The sequence below is a fragment of the Pistacia vera genome, unplaced genomic scaffold (assembly GCF_008641045.1).
Source record: "Pistacia vera cultivar Batoury unplaced genomic scaffold, PisVer_v2 Contig94, whole genome shotgun sequence".
NCBI lineage: Eukaryota > Viridiplantae > Streptophyta > Magnoliopsida > Sapindales > Anacardiaceae > Pistacia > Pistacia vera.
Window position 1 is genome coordinate 459,857 of NW_022196823.1, and position 17,727 is coordinate 477,583.

Sequence of the window (17,727 nt, forward strand, 5' to 3'; positions counted from 1 at the left end):
TTCCTTTGCCTTCACTGCTGCCCTGCCAATGCAATTTTTCAGGCTTCACATTCCTCTTATCATCACTGTAAGTTCATGGTGCTAGATCACTTGCAAAACAAAGAAAAATGAATTATGAAATTGACACAACTATAAAAATAATTGAAACAATTGATACAAGAGTACAATTACAACTTACAAATTTCTGAAGTAATTTAATGTTTTTTAATCTCATCCATTTGCTTCAGGAGATTTCTAGCCCTGTCTTCCCTTTTCCTTTCTTTCTATGAACTATTGATTAACAAGGGACAAATATCAATATTTGTGTTGCAACTAGGCAAACCAACAACAAATAACGCAACTTTGAGAGCATTTCGATTGAGAAATTACTTAAGGAATGTGAGACTATTTAGTTGGTTTGGTAAGGACTTGAAGTTATCAGATCCAACAAGACTTCTTTGGCAAAATATATAAGTTGAACACCTTCTAACCCCCAAAGTTCATGAGATGAGATTATAGAGATTTTTATTCTTTGACCCTACAGAACAGACATGAACTTGTCGTCATTGTTTCGAAGATCTCAAAATGTAAAATAATTTCTTATCCAAGTTAGAAATGTCGTACCACCAGAAACTGATTGATCACATAAGCTACGATAGAAATAACATAAGCTAGACATTTTATTCAAGTCTTCCATCCAAGGTTGACATATCACTCCCTTGAAGTTGTGTTGATTTCATCTTGACATTCTTAGCACACCTTGAATATTAACGAATACAAAATAAGAAGACATGCTTTCTTGGAATAAAAGGGCAATGATGTTGGGAAAATGTAAAAATGAGACTACATAAAAGGATTGAGAAAAAAATATCTCACGTGCTTGCATTACATGAACATTGACTAGTTGTTCTGCTTTAGCAAGATATATAGAGGTCCATTACTTGGTTTTCTCCCATCATTTGGTGGACTCCATATGCAAATCCAAGAGTAAGGTTCAATATGTGCAATTAGATAGGCGAAAGAAAATGATTAGGGATCATCATTTGTTAAGAGTTTAGATATATAAAAATGGTGTCAAATATACTTACATGAAGTTGGAGAGGCAAATTTTAAGCCGTCCAATGAATCCTGCAATGTTAATCTAAGTGTAGGGATCCTGTATGGTATTGTTTCCATAGAGGGTAAATAATGATTCCTTAAATAAGCTCTTTGCACAAAACAAAAACAAGGAGACAACAATAAAGAAACTACACATAGAAGCAAAAAAATGCACCTTGATTAACATTTGCAACAGCTAGAAGCTCCAAACTCTGTATTGTAATTTTAGCAAGGAATCCACAGCTCCAAACCTGAAGCCAGGAGTTAGGTTCTAAAAGTGCAAGTAGACATACCAGTCATTAAAGTTTAGATCTAGAAAAATTAGACATGCTAGGAGTTAGGTTCTAACAGTTGGTTACGTGAACATGGAGACAACGTCACTTGAAGAAAAATGAATCTAAAGGAAAAACTTCATGCCAATGCAATAGTAGAACCCAGATCTGGAAAGCATAGTAGCAAGGATCTTTAGCATATGTTTTTATCAAAAATTGCAGATATTGCTTACTTTTGATAACCTTTGAACCACAAGAGTTGAGAAAATCTATGAGATGACAAAGTAGAGTAGTTTTGGAACAGAAAAACCACTTCCAATTTGCAAGTATTCTGCTATCAAAATGCCATACTCTACTTCTGAAAGTAAAAGTTAAGTTTAAACTTGAGGCAGAGGAGTTATTCTCAAAACAAGAAAAAGTAGAATTAAGAACAAGAACATGAATAATTTCTTGTATTAAGAATTCCAGAAATTAGAATTTGTCCAAGTTTGAAGTTCCCTTTTTTTTTTTTTTTTTTTCACACACAAAGAGTGTCCAAATGCAGAGTGGTACAGACTGCAGAGATTACAATCAATTTACTGGAAAAATATAAAATGAATCTTAAATATTTGTGACAGTGAATTTATGAAATTAGTAAATTTGGATTTGGATTTGGATTTCAGGTACAAGTTGACTAATAAAATATTATAAGAATAATTTTAAAATTATCTGCACAAATTACCACCACTACTACATTCTTATTGATGATCATCTGACAAGTTCAAATGAGATAATCACTTGGTTCACTGAAAAATTAATGCAGAAGTTCAAAAAATACTCTATTAGATAAGAATCTACATAATAGAAGAGGTGTAATCAAGAAAATGACAAACCTTAGATAATCAGATTATTTATCGCTTTCTACCTCCTTTAAATTGAAGATGTATTTGCGATCTATATGAACTTTAAATTAGTAAATTTGGATTTGAATTTCAGATACAAGGAATTATATTCAAGTTGACTAATAAATATTATAAGAAATTTTAAAATTACCTGCACAAACCACCACTGCTAGATTTTATTGATGATCATCTGGCAAGTTCAAATGAGATAATGACTTGGTTAATTGAAAAATGAAGGCAGAAGATCAAAAAATACTCTGTAAGATAAGAATCTATATAATAGTAAAGGTGTAATTAAGAAAATGACAAACCTTGGTTAATCAGATGATTAATCGCTGTCTTCTTCCTTTGAGTTGAAGATGAATTTGCCATCTATAAGAACGACGGGAATGTGAGCAATCTTTGAGCAATATCTTTTTTTACCCCTATTCCATTGTTTTGTTAGCAATGGACAATTGAAAACCCGTAAACGCAGAAGTGAGGATGGCAAACTTTGCAAAGATTTGAGTTTTGGTCATTGTATAATTTCCAAACAAGAAAAAATGTAAAGCTCTTCGAGTGTCTCAGGCAACTCAGGTGGTAATGTGCACGTGAGAGAATGGCACAAATAAATTCTTAAGTACTTGAGAAGGGAAGTACTTAAATCCTTCAAAAATTCCAGTTTCTCACAATCATATATCTCAAGCTTTTTAGAGATGAAGGTAGCATGCTACAATCAATGGATCTTAGAGAATTACATCTCCAAATGCTCAATGTTTCCAGGTTCTTTTGCTTCAATCCTCCGGGTAAGGATATTAGAGTTTGGCATGTATTGAACGTAAGAGCACTTAGATTGGGAAGAAAATTGGTGTTTTCAAAGAAAACAAAATCATTTTTACAATTCTCTAATTCTAACTTTTTAAGGAAGATGAGACCATGCATACCTCCCTGTACTGATGACCTCTCAATATCAGGCATATTTTGCCACGAATCCATCATCTCATCGTTGCCGTCAATCCTTAAAGATTCTACTCTTTGGGATCCTTGCTTTAATTTACTTTCAACCTCTGGAATATTTGAAAGCCGTCAAGAATCCAGGCTTTCAAAATTAATTGAACTGTCATTGCACACCACTCCATAACTAAAAAAATCAATATTTACTTTGCATTCTTCTGGCAAACTTGAGATTGAAACCATCAACTTTGGACAGTCGCGAAATTCTCAATGAAGGAAGATGATCAGGAAATTCTCCAGTAAGTTTGGGACATTTTTTGATGCAAAGTTCACGAAGTTGAGCGAATCTTTCAACATCTTCATTTCCTCTCCAAGTGTCCCAATGCTCCCATTCTTGCAAATTCATTAAAAGAAGAACCTCTAATGACTTCAAAGGCATTTGGAAATCCATCCTTTTTAGACTTGCCATTCCTTTGAAGGTTAAGTCTTTAAGTGAGCTCAACATTTCAAGTGAAGGCAAAGGATTTACATTTTTCACAGTTTCTAATTTGAGGGCCACCAATTAGAGAATGATGCTGGATCTTTGAACCAATTGGACGGGAAACTTTGACCACCATAGCATGATAGTGAGTTCTGCTAAACTGCTTGGAGGTTTCAGCTTGTCAAGTACATACATTCTACATTCTTTGTGAGTCCTCAAACAATTCATTTCCCCATTCTAGTAACAAGACGTTTAGATTGTTCTTATTGCCCAGTATTTGTCCCCCTATTTGCTCTGGATCCTCACATCTTAATTTTGAAATGTGAAGCTCTCCTTGAAGAAAACTTAAGCTCTTCAAATCTTCCAACTTGAGCTCGATTCCTTCCCCACAATAAATGGTCAACAGTGGAGATTTTTAACTCTTTCATCTTGACGGCATCTTTCAATGAATTTTGACCACTTATATCAAGATGATATAATTGGTCAAATATCTCATATTGCAAAGTAACTTCACAAGACGAGAACAATCTTTATATAATTAAGTTTGCAAGCTTAATAATTGCTTGTTGACTCGGCAAACTTTTGATTTCAGTGTAAGAAAAGTTGAGATACCTTAGATATCAAATCTCCAATGAATGAAGGTAAATAAGGGATGTAGTACCATTGAAAAGATAGTACTCTCAATTTTTTAATCCTTGGCAGCAAATCAAAAAAACCATAGCAGTTATGTAATTACAACATAATTACTTTCATACATCGGAAGATGTTCTTAAACTCGTAAGTTTTCTAAGCTTTTAAATTTCTTTTCTAAATCATAACCATCAGAAAGATAGAAAAAATGACGAATTCTTTAACATTTTCTGATAGCTTAAAATGGCTTCTCAATCTGAAATTAAATTCTTTGAAACCAATTCAGCTAGATCGTGGACAAGATCATGCATTACATATTTAGAACCAAATTATGATATTTTGAAAAAGAGACCTGAACACAAATTAGTAAAGTACAGACCTGTCTCGTCCATCTCGTCAGTTGCTCATCAGATTGTTGAGATACTTTCTGCCATCCATAAAAGTATAAGTTCATTTTCTCAAATTCATAGCCTTTTGGAAAGACCGCACAATACGCAAAAACTCTTTTAAATGCGGAGGGAGAGAGAACTACATACGGTATCTTTTCTTTAAATGAATTCCATATTTCGCTGTCTAATATTCTTTCCCAAGTATTAATCGTAGAGTGTAAAGACCACGAGGTCTTTGCTGCCAGAGGTAGACCACTACATCTTCAAGAACTCTCTTACGAATTGAATCGCAATTAGATCAACATTAGCAGCTGCACAATCGCAAGTGCGTGCTCCCAAAACAAGGACCAACAAGCTCATCGGATAAACTCTGTAAAGCATAAATATCAGAATCAGGCATCTTATTCTTTTAGCAACAGATCTATCGCGTGTTGTGACAATCATCGTGCTTCCAGGTGCACCAGCTTTGAAGGGAGACATAAGCTGTTCCCATTTTCTGTAGTCACTCCCAAACATCGTCTAATACTATCAAGATTTTTTTCCCATTTACTGCCTTCTGCAGTTCAACTTGTGCTTCATTTAATTATTTGGATTGGGGATGAAGAGTGTTTAATGACCGAAGGATATTCTTTGAGATAGTGAGAATATCAAAAATCTGTGAAACACAAACCCATGCTTGTCAAACTGAAACCTTCCAGGTCGTTGTGATGGTACACCGCTCGAGCAATTGTCGTTTTCCGATCCCTCCCATGCCGACGATGGCTATCACTCGAAATTTATTGGCACACTCGGTGATCATTTTTCACCAGTTCAAGTAGTTTGGTTTCATCTTCATGTCTGCCATGAACTGTTGTTCAGGTGGGACGCTTGAAGTTTCCTCTGGTCTTAGGCCTCTGAAACAGCACTTGATGTCCTCCTGTGATCCCTTTAAGAATAAAGTCTTTTGATGCTTCGCGGAGTTGTTCCAACTGGCTATTGTGTTTTTGATCTTAACCACATGCTGAAATTGAAACTGGGTCTAGTAGCGAGGTTCAGTGCCTTGCTGGAGCTAGCCTTACGTTCTCTGCCTTAGGTGGCGACGCAAAGCTAATTCATAGGCAAACTCATCCAGTATGTCCTCTGCATCATAAGCCCAGTTTTGAAGTTCGGCAAGCCGCCTTTCACAGCTCTTTCTGACAGTTGTTTTTCTTCAGCATCAGTAAGCAGGTCTTTAATATTCTCCAACGTAGTTTTCAGTTTTTCTAACTCGAATCTACCCCTCCAAAGAGTTGACGAGCAAATGACCGCACCTCAACGGACCCCAATTCTTAACCAACTCCTCAAAGAGCACAGAGACATGGGCTCCGCCACACTTCCATGGTTTCAGTTGTCGAAAAGAAGAAAGAATTCGGATGTTGTCACAAGAAAGATGAGCGAAGCAAAAGGCAGAAGGGGTTTAAATTTCTCTAAGAATGCTTGAAATTGAAGTGCTAAATTAAAATGTTTTACTCTTTTAGTGTGGGAAGTGAGAAGTGGGAAACCACTCAAATAATTGAATAATTAACAATTAGAGATGATTATTTGTTATATTTCATCTATATAAATTATTTTCGTTTTTTGCTTTGACTAATAGAGATGAAAGTGATCATATAAAAACCTTTGATTATTTATATTTATAGAACATTTTGCTCATACACGAATGTGTAATTTTATTTTTTAATAAATTATATTATTTTCATTTTTTCTGTTATATTGTTCGAAGATATAGAAAATTAAATGATTTACTTTGATTATTTGTGAAAGAAAAAATTGCACCAAAATTCATTAACATTATTATATATGTACAATCTTTAAATTTGATTATTAATTAAGTAGAGTTTATGTAGAACTCTATAAATTAATTAATTCGAGAAAAGAATACAATTTTCAATATTAAAAAGACAAAAGAGAGGCACAAGACGCGGTTATAGGTGGTGTAAGTTGAGAATATTTCGTGAATTTATGTCTTATTGTTATTAGTGGAGATATTTGAATAATAAATCTAATCAACTTACTTTACAACTGATTATATGTGAGTAAGTGTTTGAGAATAATTAATTCAAAGAAAATACTTGATTTTTTCTTAAGGTATTTTGAAATATAAGATATTAGTTAAGAAATGTAAATAATGAGTTTTGAAAAAAAGGGAAAAAAAATAAGCAATAAAAAATTCATAAGGAAAACTTATCTTTAATCTCAGTATTTATTATGATTCTAATAAATCATCAAAAAAAATATAATTTTCACAACTAGTTCCTTATGAAATAATATTATCCAAATATTTTGTCAGAATTCACACAAAAATTTAGCTTTCAAATTGCATTGATGAATTAATTCAATGTTTGGTCAATCGTCAATTAAGAAACACTAAAATATATATAAACTGAATTGTGCTTCTTCACTATTTTTAACGAAAATTTCCTATCAACTTCCATATAAAAAATATTATAATTATATAAATAAATTGGAAATTGGAGTTGTTAGATGTTTTAAAAAAAGCAAGAGAAGGAGGGTGAAATTGGAATTTAGGTTAAAGACACAGGACCACAAGGAATTTATTCCAAAACGATAAGCATAAAAGACGTAGAATATCAAAATAAATACTATAGAGCCACGGCATGAACCAAGACAAAAACGGGTAAAGCGTCAGATACGGTCACCCTTTGGAAACTGGGTTTGCGCCACGTTGCGTTTATTAGTCAAAGATGGTTGGGTAGTCATCATATTCCACCTCTGGATCAGGCGTTTCATAATTGCAGCATTGGCTAATTTCTGGTATATTAATAAGTTTGGAAAGCGATTTTCAGCTCTCACCTAATTGATTTATCCCTTATTTTAATTTTTTTTTTAAATTTAACCTTAATTAATTACATAGAAATAATATTATAATTTCTAATATATTTATATTTTTGTTTCAATTTTTAATTAAATTTTGCATAAATCTAATCTTAAATTTTCATAACGTTTAAACTATTATTTTTTTTTTAAGTATTTGTTTGTTTGATAAAATATAAAATTAAAAACCACGGAAACATAATAGAATAAATTTGAATTGAAGAAGAGAAAAAAGGTGAAATTAGAAATTGAGGGAAAAAAGGTGTAAGGAAAAAACCTAATGAAGTTAATTCGGGAAAAATAATATAAAAAAAAAAACTTTAATAAGTTTCAAATTAAGGAAAAATAAACCAATTAAACTTAAAAGATTTTTCTAGGTATTTAATGTGAGTTTAAAGGGATTTTATTTTATTTTATTTATTTTTAATTCTAATTTTGGAAAAAATGATGGAAACTCAAGTAGTAGATCTATTTGTATAATTAAAGTTAAAATCAACTCTTTATTAATGTATGTCTAATTGGATTTTTTCTATATACATAATTCTTTGAAAAGATTATAAAATCACAAATATATAGGAAGAGATGCTTCAATTTCTCTTTACCAAGTGTCTCCTTCTTCTAGGATTCCAAGACCTAGTAAAAGATTTTATAGATAACAATTTTTTTTTTTTTTTTATCAATCATCCCATGTGGTGACAATACCTCAATTAATTGATTAAAGAGTTAGATAAAGACTAGCCTCTATTTGTTAACATACAGGATTTAATTAATTAATAAATTTAAGAAGCAAGAAAGGGAGGGTAAATTTTGGAAGTTAGCTTAAAGACAAGGACCAAAATATAATTTAATTCCAAACGGATTAGCATAGAGAGTACAGACCCCACAAATGCACAGCCCTGCTGAGTGCAAATCCAGGCTCTAAACTTAAACTTCGAAAAGTATTAATTTAAAAAGAAAAAAAAAAGTCAAAGTATTGTTGTAGAAACCATGAAAGTATCTTGAATCTATGTCGGATAACTTTTTAAGAAAAAAATAATATTATGTTTACAACTAAATTATACAATTAATAAGAAAAAAAGAACATAATATTTATATTACATGAATTTTATATAATTTTTATTTAGTTGTAAAACTCAGTTGGAAAGAAAACATATATTATATTTCAAAAAATTCGTAAGATAAATCAATTTTTCATTTGGAGGACTTATTCTCATCCACACAAACATTCCACAACACGTCGACTGCAATCACATGCCGTAAGCGTATTCAACCTTCGTGTAGACTTAAATGACAGGCAGTGAAAATAGTAAAACAAAAGGAATAAATTAAGTTTTAAAAAACATGCTAAATAGATCCACGTCATCAACCAAGACAAAAATGCGGAAAGTGTGATATAATGTAATCTCGATACGGTCACCTTTTAGTGAAACTGTTTCTATTGGGTTTGTGACATGAGGCATTTCATAGCTCAAAGATTAATGCTCTTGCTGGCCAATTTAGTTCACATTAGATATAAATCTATTATATTTAGCCCCCATCTAATTGATTTTCACCCTTTAATTTTAAATTTATTTTTTGTCCTAACAAATTTAATTTATTTCTAAATTATTGAAAATGATAATCAAATTTTTAAATTTGCTCTATTTTACTTTATATATACGTTTTTGAATTTTAACATTGAATCTAACATGAACTCTAACTCTAAATTTCCATAACCTAATCTAAATTAAAATTTCACTTCCATTTTAATTTTGTGATTAATCTACCATTCAAATCCTTTACTCTTATTTTAGTTTTGTTAAAACAACATTATTATTATTAAAAGTATTTTCTCTTAGTGGGACTCTACTGACATCACATGCATTGTTTCCTTTGTCTTTGACTTGTCTACAAACTATTTCTATAAACATACGTGACAACCAACGTAACATCTTCTCTAATTTATTTAATTTATATTAGTTGTTGGGTCATTGTATTTATAAGTATTACCTAACATTTTTTGCTAGGTTTGCTTTCTTATTTTGAAATTATTCTATTCATATCCTTAAAAAAATGCATATTTATTTCTCTACTCTCAAAATCTTATCTAATAATATTCAATTTTTAAGCCTCCATAAGTTTGTTAATTTAACTAAACACCCCCAATAAAAAAGTTTTATAAATTGACAAAAACAACTCCACCCACCCATAATTGCCAGATCTGGCCACCATTGCCGGAATCTAGTGTTATTGCGCACGACCGGCTAGAAGTAATTACGTAGTTAGCCCCAACAGTACATGCACGCACAACCTAATCATCTTGAGGATAACTATAAGCTTCAGGGTATTGGCTCTTGAAAAACGTAGCATATTCCAATGCATTCTTGCAACCAATCACATTCCCATCAGATCCTATGAGTCGTAGATTTGCCAGGCAAGTCGTGTTCAAATGAGATTAATGACTTAATAAACAATAGATGTATAAAGGCACTACGTTTATTAAAGAAATAACAAGAAAAGAAACTATCAATATGATTTTTTCAATCAAATAAAACAAAATATAGTTTAGCAATGAAATCTATATTTGTTCATTTGTTATTACATTTATCAAATTCTTGACAGAAAATAACTGGCACGTCCATAAGCTTCATGATTTGGACTGATTTTTATTCATATATAGTATATATGAAAGAGTTTGAGCGTCTCCCTCATCCTCATGGGCAGAAAGTAACGGCGTAGTTAGCCCCAGCAGTGCATGCACGCACAACCTGATCATCTTGAGGATAACTATAAGCTTCAGGGCACTGGCTCTTGAAAAACGTAGCATATTCCAATGCATTCTTGCAACCAATCACATTCCCATCGGATCCTACGAGTCGTAGATTTTCCGGGCAAGCTACGTTCACATTGTTTGAGCAAGTGGCTTGCGTACATCTAGTACCAGACCCACCTTGTGGGGCAACTGAAACAGGAAGGTTAAAGCCATCAACGAGACTAAGATTGTAGTAATCTTGTCCATCTTCTGCTTGGAACGTTATCTCAACTAGGGAAGCAGGTGTGGCTCCACTTTTACCATTGCATTGGACTTGGCCTGAGCCGCAGTCTGCAGTGGCACAAGTGAAGCTGCCAGAACATCCAGTTCGAGCCCAGAAACGGCCTGCCCATTGAGCAGGAATGTCGAGGGTCTTTGTTCCTCCGGAGGCTCACTCAAACCCGGTTTCTGATAATTGAGGACGGTTAGAGTTTGCTAGAGTTGCGGGCCAAATGGTGTATGGACAATTGTTTTTGACGGAAACTGTTGCTAAGTGGGCTCCTGCATGTAAACCAATTAAAATGTGTGTCAACACATAAAATTACTTGCTATTTATATAACGGGGAGGATTTGGAAGCACGAAATTTTTAAACAAATTATCAAAAAACTGTGATTGAATCTGAATTATGTCATTTTAAAAGTACATTAAACATGTAAGTTGTCTTGAATCTCAAGCATTCAAAGTACGTAAATCTAACGCCATAAAATTTTTATCATAATTTGTGTAAAAAATATTGTATTCCCGAGCCTTCCCCTTATATAAATTAATGAAAATAAAGAGAATGAATTATATATACCTGAGACGAGGAAGGCCAAGGTAAGGCAAAATATATATATCTCCACTTATATTATTATTATCATATAAAATGGGCAATACATATTCCTCTTCACTTTCTTCATGCAAAATAGGTAAATTTGGACAAGTTTTAGTGAATCGTGTTGGGTGACCCGGTTTCGACCTGATTTTGTTTTTTGGACATTTGGCCCAAATTAATAAAGTCGTATCGATTTATATCGATATTTTTAAGAATACGAAAGGATACGTATCATATCGTAGGATACATATCAACGTATCGAATGGTTTAGGATACACTCTCTGATACATATCATTGGCGATCTGTATCGAATCGTATCGTATGATACGTATCGGGTATCGTAAGATACTAACAACCATGCATTAAACATGTAAGTTGTCTTGAATCTCAAGCATTCAAAGTACTTAAATCTGACGCCATAAATTTTTGATCATAATTTGTGTAAAAAATATGGCATTCCCGAGCCTTCCCCTTATATAAATTAATGAAAATAAAGAGAATGAAATATATATAACTGAGACGAGGAAGGCCAAGGTAAGGCAAAATATAAGTTGAGCAGACATGATGGCCATTGCTTTGGTTTCTCTCTCTCTGTCTATGAAGTTAAGTGATGTATTACAAGAGGTATATATAGACTGATATGATACTAAAAGTCTATCCTGTTGTGTGGAAATCTCAGGCTCAGCATCCACCCAAGTCTTTCCATGAATAAATAAGTCTCAGCAGCCACCCAAGTAATTGTAACGTGAATTCAAGGTTGCATCTTAATTTTGAGAATAATTAATTTTTATTGAAGTCTATTGTACTACTGTGATTTCAGAACATGATTTCGCACATATTTTTATTCTTTTTGGATAATTAATTTCCTCTTAATTTGAGAATAATTAATTTCCTCTTAATTTGAGAATAATTAATTTCATAACTTGCTCCACCAGTCTAGTCTACGATTAATGCTATCAGAATTCTATTAAATTTTGATGGAGAACAACCAAACACCAAATTTTGATAAATTTCATTGGTTTGAATTGAAGTCAAATTAGGGCGGCCAAGAGCTTTCATTTTCTACTGTATGTCAAGTATTTGCATTGAGTGATTTTATTAAAGTAGATTTAAGATTGGTCCCATACATATAGAAGTCCTAGCTTCTCAGAAGTTGCATGCATGTTGTTGGAATTCCGGGTTAACCTTCCTAAATTTCTTTCACACCTAATTTCAAATGTTTAATTGTTGAAAGCGAATTTGACAAATAACAATACAAAATACATGAGACCGTTACATATGTGATGTAGGAGCATCGCGATAACTTAATTATTGACATGACCTGCGGGTTGGTTAAGATCGCGGAGCAAGCTTAAAGGACTATGTTTTAATATTCTAGAATATGACACATGTACGGAGGAGAAATAAAATAGGGACATTTGTCATTAGGGTTGTTAAGATTAGGACAAGTGTAAAAATTCTGTTTTTTTGTGCACCTATTTAAGAGCATTATTTACAATTTAATAGGAGCCTTTGAGAAGAAATATACAAAAATTTTCGAAGTAACCTTTGTGGTCACTCTTTAGAATCCTATGTGGATTCACCGTCTTTAGTGGGTGTTTATCAGTGAGTCCTCAATGGGTTTACGCCATCCTGCATTGGTGTTTATCTTTGTTTGATCGGTTGGTTTAGTTCCACTGAACGCATCGTTCTTAGTGGGAACGAGTTACCCCTTAGTTCCCTGCATCAATATGTATTAGCCACTAGAAAAGTGACGAGTCATATCAACGTACATGACATGTAATCACTTCCCGATTGATGCATGCACCGAATATTATTTGATCAATTAGGAGATATTTGTTCAATGCGATCAGCCACTAAGTATGATCAATTAGTGTCGAAGTGATTAAAACTAGAAATTTGGATGGACTTGCTTAGATAGTGCCAACTGAAAGATAATTTGAGGATGACAATTTATAAAATTTGACCCTTTTACTTATGATCTGCAAGGAAAATTTGACCAATCACCTAAATTAATTTTACATATAATGATATATTCATAAACTCTCTAATTTAGGTATTCACCAAAGAATTTTTGGATCAATTAGGAGATATTTGTGGAGTAAGATAATGATCGACTATCAAATTATACATAATATGAGAATTTTACGTTAAGTTAAACAAGGAAAAAAAAAAAGGGTCAAAATCCTAACTTTATGGATACCATAACAAAATAAATAATTTTGTTTCAAAATGGTGTGATTGATTTTGAAATAGAATCACTATTATATTATAAAATTTTCCTTTCCTTTTCAATTTGGGCCTACAAACAAACTTTGAAAGTCATTTCCATAGCTGGTGCTGGCCTTTGTAATCCACTTCTGGATGTAGTCTATGGGCTTGTTTCATAATCGTAGCACTGGCTAATTTTTGGGCATATCTATAAGGTGGGAAAAGATTTTTGGCCCACACCTAATTGGTCTTCACCCCCTATTTTTTAATTTATCTTTTGTTAGGACAAATTTAACCTTAATTTAAATTATTAGAAATAATATTATAATTTCTAAATACACTCATACTTTATTTTTTGCTTTAATTTTTAACATTGAAACTTACATAAACCCTAATCCTAACCCTAAATTTACATAACCTAATTCTAAATTTTCATAATCATTAAAACTTTTTGTTTTATTTTAAGTATTTGTTTGTTTGATGAAAATATAAAATTAAAACTATGAAAAATATAATAGAATGAATCTGAATCTTAAGAAAAGAAAATAAGTTGAAATGAGGAAATTGGAAAAATTAATTTATATTTGTGGGATTAACAATAACTACACAATATAAAGCAAAAGCTCTTCATCTGATATGATATTTCTTGAAGAAGATAAAGTATCTACGATTTCCTTCATCCATCGCATGTAATCGCTAATGCTAAGAGCTTCTTTCTTTCTGGTTTGAAGCAACTGACAAAGATGCATTGTTTGAGCTATAGATTGACTAGTACCTAATCTCTCAAATTGTTAATCAGAATAAAGAAGAAGAAGAAGATTCAACTCCTTTACAAGTTAGGAGCAGATCAGTCTGAAGAAGAAGTTTGTTTTCAAAAGATAGTTAAATAGTTACATTGAGCAGTATATAAACAACTGCATTCTGTAAATTTCTTTTCTGTTTTTTCTCCATTGATCTCTAAAATTGTCACGTATGTAAGCCACACTTTCTGACGATGTCTGGCATTTCAACAATTTGTCTGGACCAAATACAGGTTAGTGATATACTAGATCTTGAGGTAATTTTAATTGTTACAGTTCTACAATTTGTTTAATTCTTGCATTTCTACTGTGCTCATGGTTTCTTTATGTTCTCATCCGAAGATTGATTTGATTCTTTACAGACTGAAGGAAAACAGAAAAGCTTGGGACGAAATAGAGATGGCTATGCACATTATTACATCAAACAGTGTGTTGCAGTGGATGCTAACGTCAAGCATGTGTTGGCCTCTGCTCTACAACTAAAGCTGGAATGATCTGTTTCCGAGAAAGAAGTGTATATTGACTTTTGGTTTAACTCCATTGTGCGGTGCCTCCGTTTGCTTCTCTGAAGTCAACCGTTACAAGGAGGATGATAATGGGAAACAGATGAATTTTTAATCTTCTCAATAAAAGAATCATTCTGACATTTTTTTTTTTTTTTTTTTTTTTGTGGAAATCTGACATTTACCTATATAGTTTTATTTGCCGATAAATATCCTCAAAATTAGCTAGTTTCCTAATTAAAATTAACTTAGTCCTTAAGATTAACTACTAAAGAGATCATCACATCATACATCATATGCTTTTACTGGTTGAGATTCATTCTAACATATATGTATTAATGCATTTTGAAACAATCAATCGTTTAAACTGTACGTACTGAGTTAGGTTATGTAATAAATACAGGGGGAACGACTTACACCTACCCAAGGTTTGCCATAATGATAAATTGGTATCCAAAAGGTTTAAAAATGACAAACTGGTACCTTTCGTCATATGCTGTTAGTGATTTCTGTTTGCTAATGGTAAAAAGACTAGAATGCCCTAGAAAGTTTTATATTTTAGTTTTTTATAAATTTAAAAATTTATAAAAAAATCCCTTAGGTTCGCTAATTTAACTAAACACCCCAATATATAAAAATTTTGTAAAATGACAAAAACACCCCCACCACCCGTAGTGCCAGATTCCGGCCACCACTGATGGAATCTAGCCAAACAATTTGCGTTACACCACATATCGGTCGGATCTGGCGAGTAGGGCGTTGATATGGCTTTTTCCGACCAAATCCACCACGGATCCGACTGAAAAAGGCCAAATCTACTGCCAGATCTGGCTGTCAACGGTCGCAAAACTCCATCTTTGGCCGTCAGGCCATCATTGTCTGTCAACGATGGTCAAGATTTGGTCGTCGTTGACGGCTAGATCCACTGTGGATCTGGCTAGAAAAGGCCAAATTGGTGAATTAACGGCCATTTTCGGTGGTGGTATAGACCGTTGTGATAGAATGGGTGGGTGGAGGTGTTTTTGTTAATTTTTAAACTTTTTGGGGGGTATTTGTGAAATTGATAAACTTAAGGGGTCTAAAAGATATTAAAAAAGTAGACTAATATTTCTCAAATAAAGTTTGATGATTGTACATGAATTACTATATTATGTTTTTGCAAACAAAAATCAGTACCAGCACATGATATAAAGTATCAATTTATTATTTTCAAACCTTTTGGGTACTAATTGTCATTATGGTAAACCTTGGGTAGGTGTAAGTCCATAAATATATTGATATTTCCAATTAACATACACATATAGCATTTTAAACATTCATCTCTAGATGTAAATCAATCCGTGTGATTGGACCCGTTTACTTATTACAAAACAAACACACATTGACAACTGCAGAGCCGTAGGATCAGGTCTTCTTCTTCTTCCTTGAGCTTAGATCCTTTTAACACACTTGATATGTATATTTAACTTGACAGTTTCTGTCTTTGATACTAACGGACCACAACGTTTTGTGCTTTCCGTTACGTCCTGCAGCCGCAGTATTCCTTTTGAACCATAACGTAACTCTATCCTTGTACCGTTAGTTCAATAAACTGAAAGCTGGAACTTCAATTTTTGCTAAGAAACCCAACTTCTATCTGTCTTCATCATAACAGTAGATCTAATTAATTTGGTAAAGAAACGCGTATTCCACTCCACTCAAAACTCTAGTCTGTCGTGGAGTTTTAAACAATACATGAATATTTATGATGAATGATGTGAGAGGATAATTAATTATTTAAATCTGGAAATGTCGTGGAGTAACCAAATTAATTTGCTGAATGAAAAAGAGATCTCCTTATCAATCAATCAATGCCCTTTCAAAGATAGAAGTTTCTCATGTATACCTGCAAAGAAACAAGGGAACTTGCTATTAAAGTCACTAGGTCAACATCACAAAAACAATTAAATTCATGAAAAGCGACTTAAAGTCAACTACATCACTTTTATTATGAACACGGTGATGCAGAATAGTGAAATCTTCTCGAACTTTCATGGCATGACCAGAGAAATTTCTGAAATTTATAGAAAAAAATATATATAAGGAACTCATTGAAAGCGCATGCATATAAATTCTTGTTGAAGGTAGAAAAAGAACAAATTAAGTGCTAGCAATGGCAACTATCTTTTCAAAGTTTCTTACTGAAATGGATGTGACAAGAAGCTTAGTCATTCCAACCAATTTCATGGGTTTATTAGATTTTGAGAGAGGCCGTTTAATGGATATGCATGTTCACGATGACGCAGGTGGGCTGTGGATGTTTCGCTGCTCGGTTCAACAGAATGGCATTGTAGGAGATGTACTTTGTGTGGATTGGATTGAGTTTGTTCAGCATAAGAATGTTAAAGTTGAGGATAAGGTCATTTTTGTTATGGAAGATGAAGCAACGGGAGGAAGGATGAAGATTGAAGTGAAGAGAAAAATCAGATTATTTGGTCAGGATATATGGGCTGATGTTAAGTAATTGTAATTAATTAAGGAATCTTGTATCTCAGAAGTTCCTTAATTCAATTATCAAGTAATTAGTTTCCTCCCCTTAATTTAAAAGAAATTGAGCAAATCATAAATAAAGTTTGTTATTTTCATTAATTTTGTAAAAATTCTTTTATTTATTTTTGTTAATTTAGAAAATACCTAAGTGATTTGGGTTTGCACATATTTAAACATATCCTAATTGATCTAAGAAAATCAGAAAAATACCCTAATTGATTACTAGCCTCTAGCCAAGCCAAGAGTTCAATTAAAATTATACCTGAGAAAGCACCCTAATTGATATATTTAAATTAATTAAACTGGACACTGACTTGACCAAGAACATTCGGAGAAATAGTATTGGAGCAGGAAATAGATTAAAAGTATTAATTCTATCCTTGATCAAGCATTTGGTATTTAATAGAAGTTTAATCAAACACTACTTGAGAAAATGGATAATATTACACTTATAATCCAATCTCAAAACTCTAACGTGACAACTTGCAATTGGTTAGTTTGTAAATAGGTTCTGTCTGTCTAATTACGAACTAATCAATTATGAGTTGCTACTTCGGGGTTG

The 17,727-nt window shown here is 32.7% G+C and overlaps 1 long non-coding RNA gene and 1 pseudogene across 1 annotated transcript; both read right to left on the minus strand.

The window, feature by feature from the left end:
• Positions 1 to 649: 649 nt before the first annotated feature.
• Positions 650 to 1,482, minus strand: LOC116120511. Its single transcript, XR_004126566.1, has 4 exons — positions 1,437 to 1,482; positions 1,253 to 1,328; positions 856 to 1,135; positions 650 to 738 (listed from the first exon to the last, which is right to left on the minus strand). It is a non-coding gene; the product is annotated as an uncharacterized LOC116120511 (long non-coding RNA).
• Positions 1,483 to 10,209: 8,727 nt separating this feature from the next.
• On the minus strand, positions 10,210 to 11,813 carry LOC116120544 (annotated as a pseudogene).
• Between the last annotated feature and the right edge of the window lie 5,914 nt (positions 11,814 to 17,727).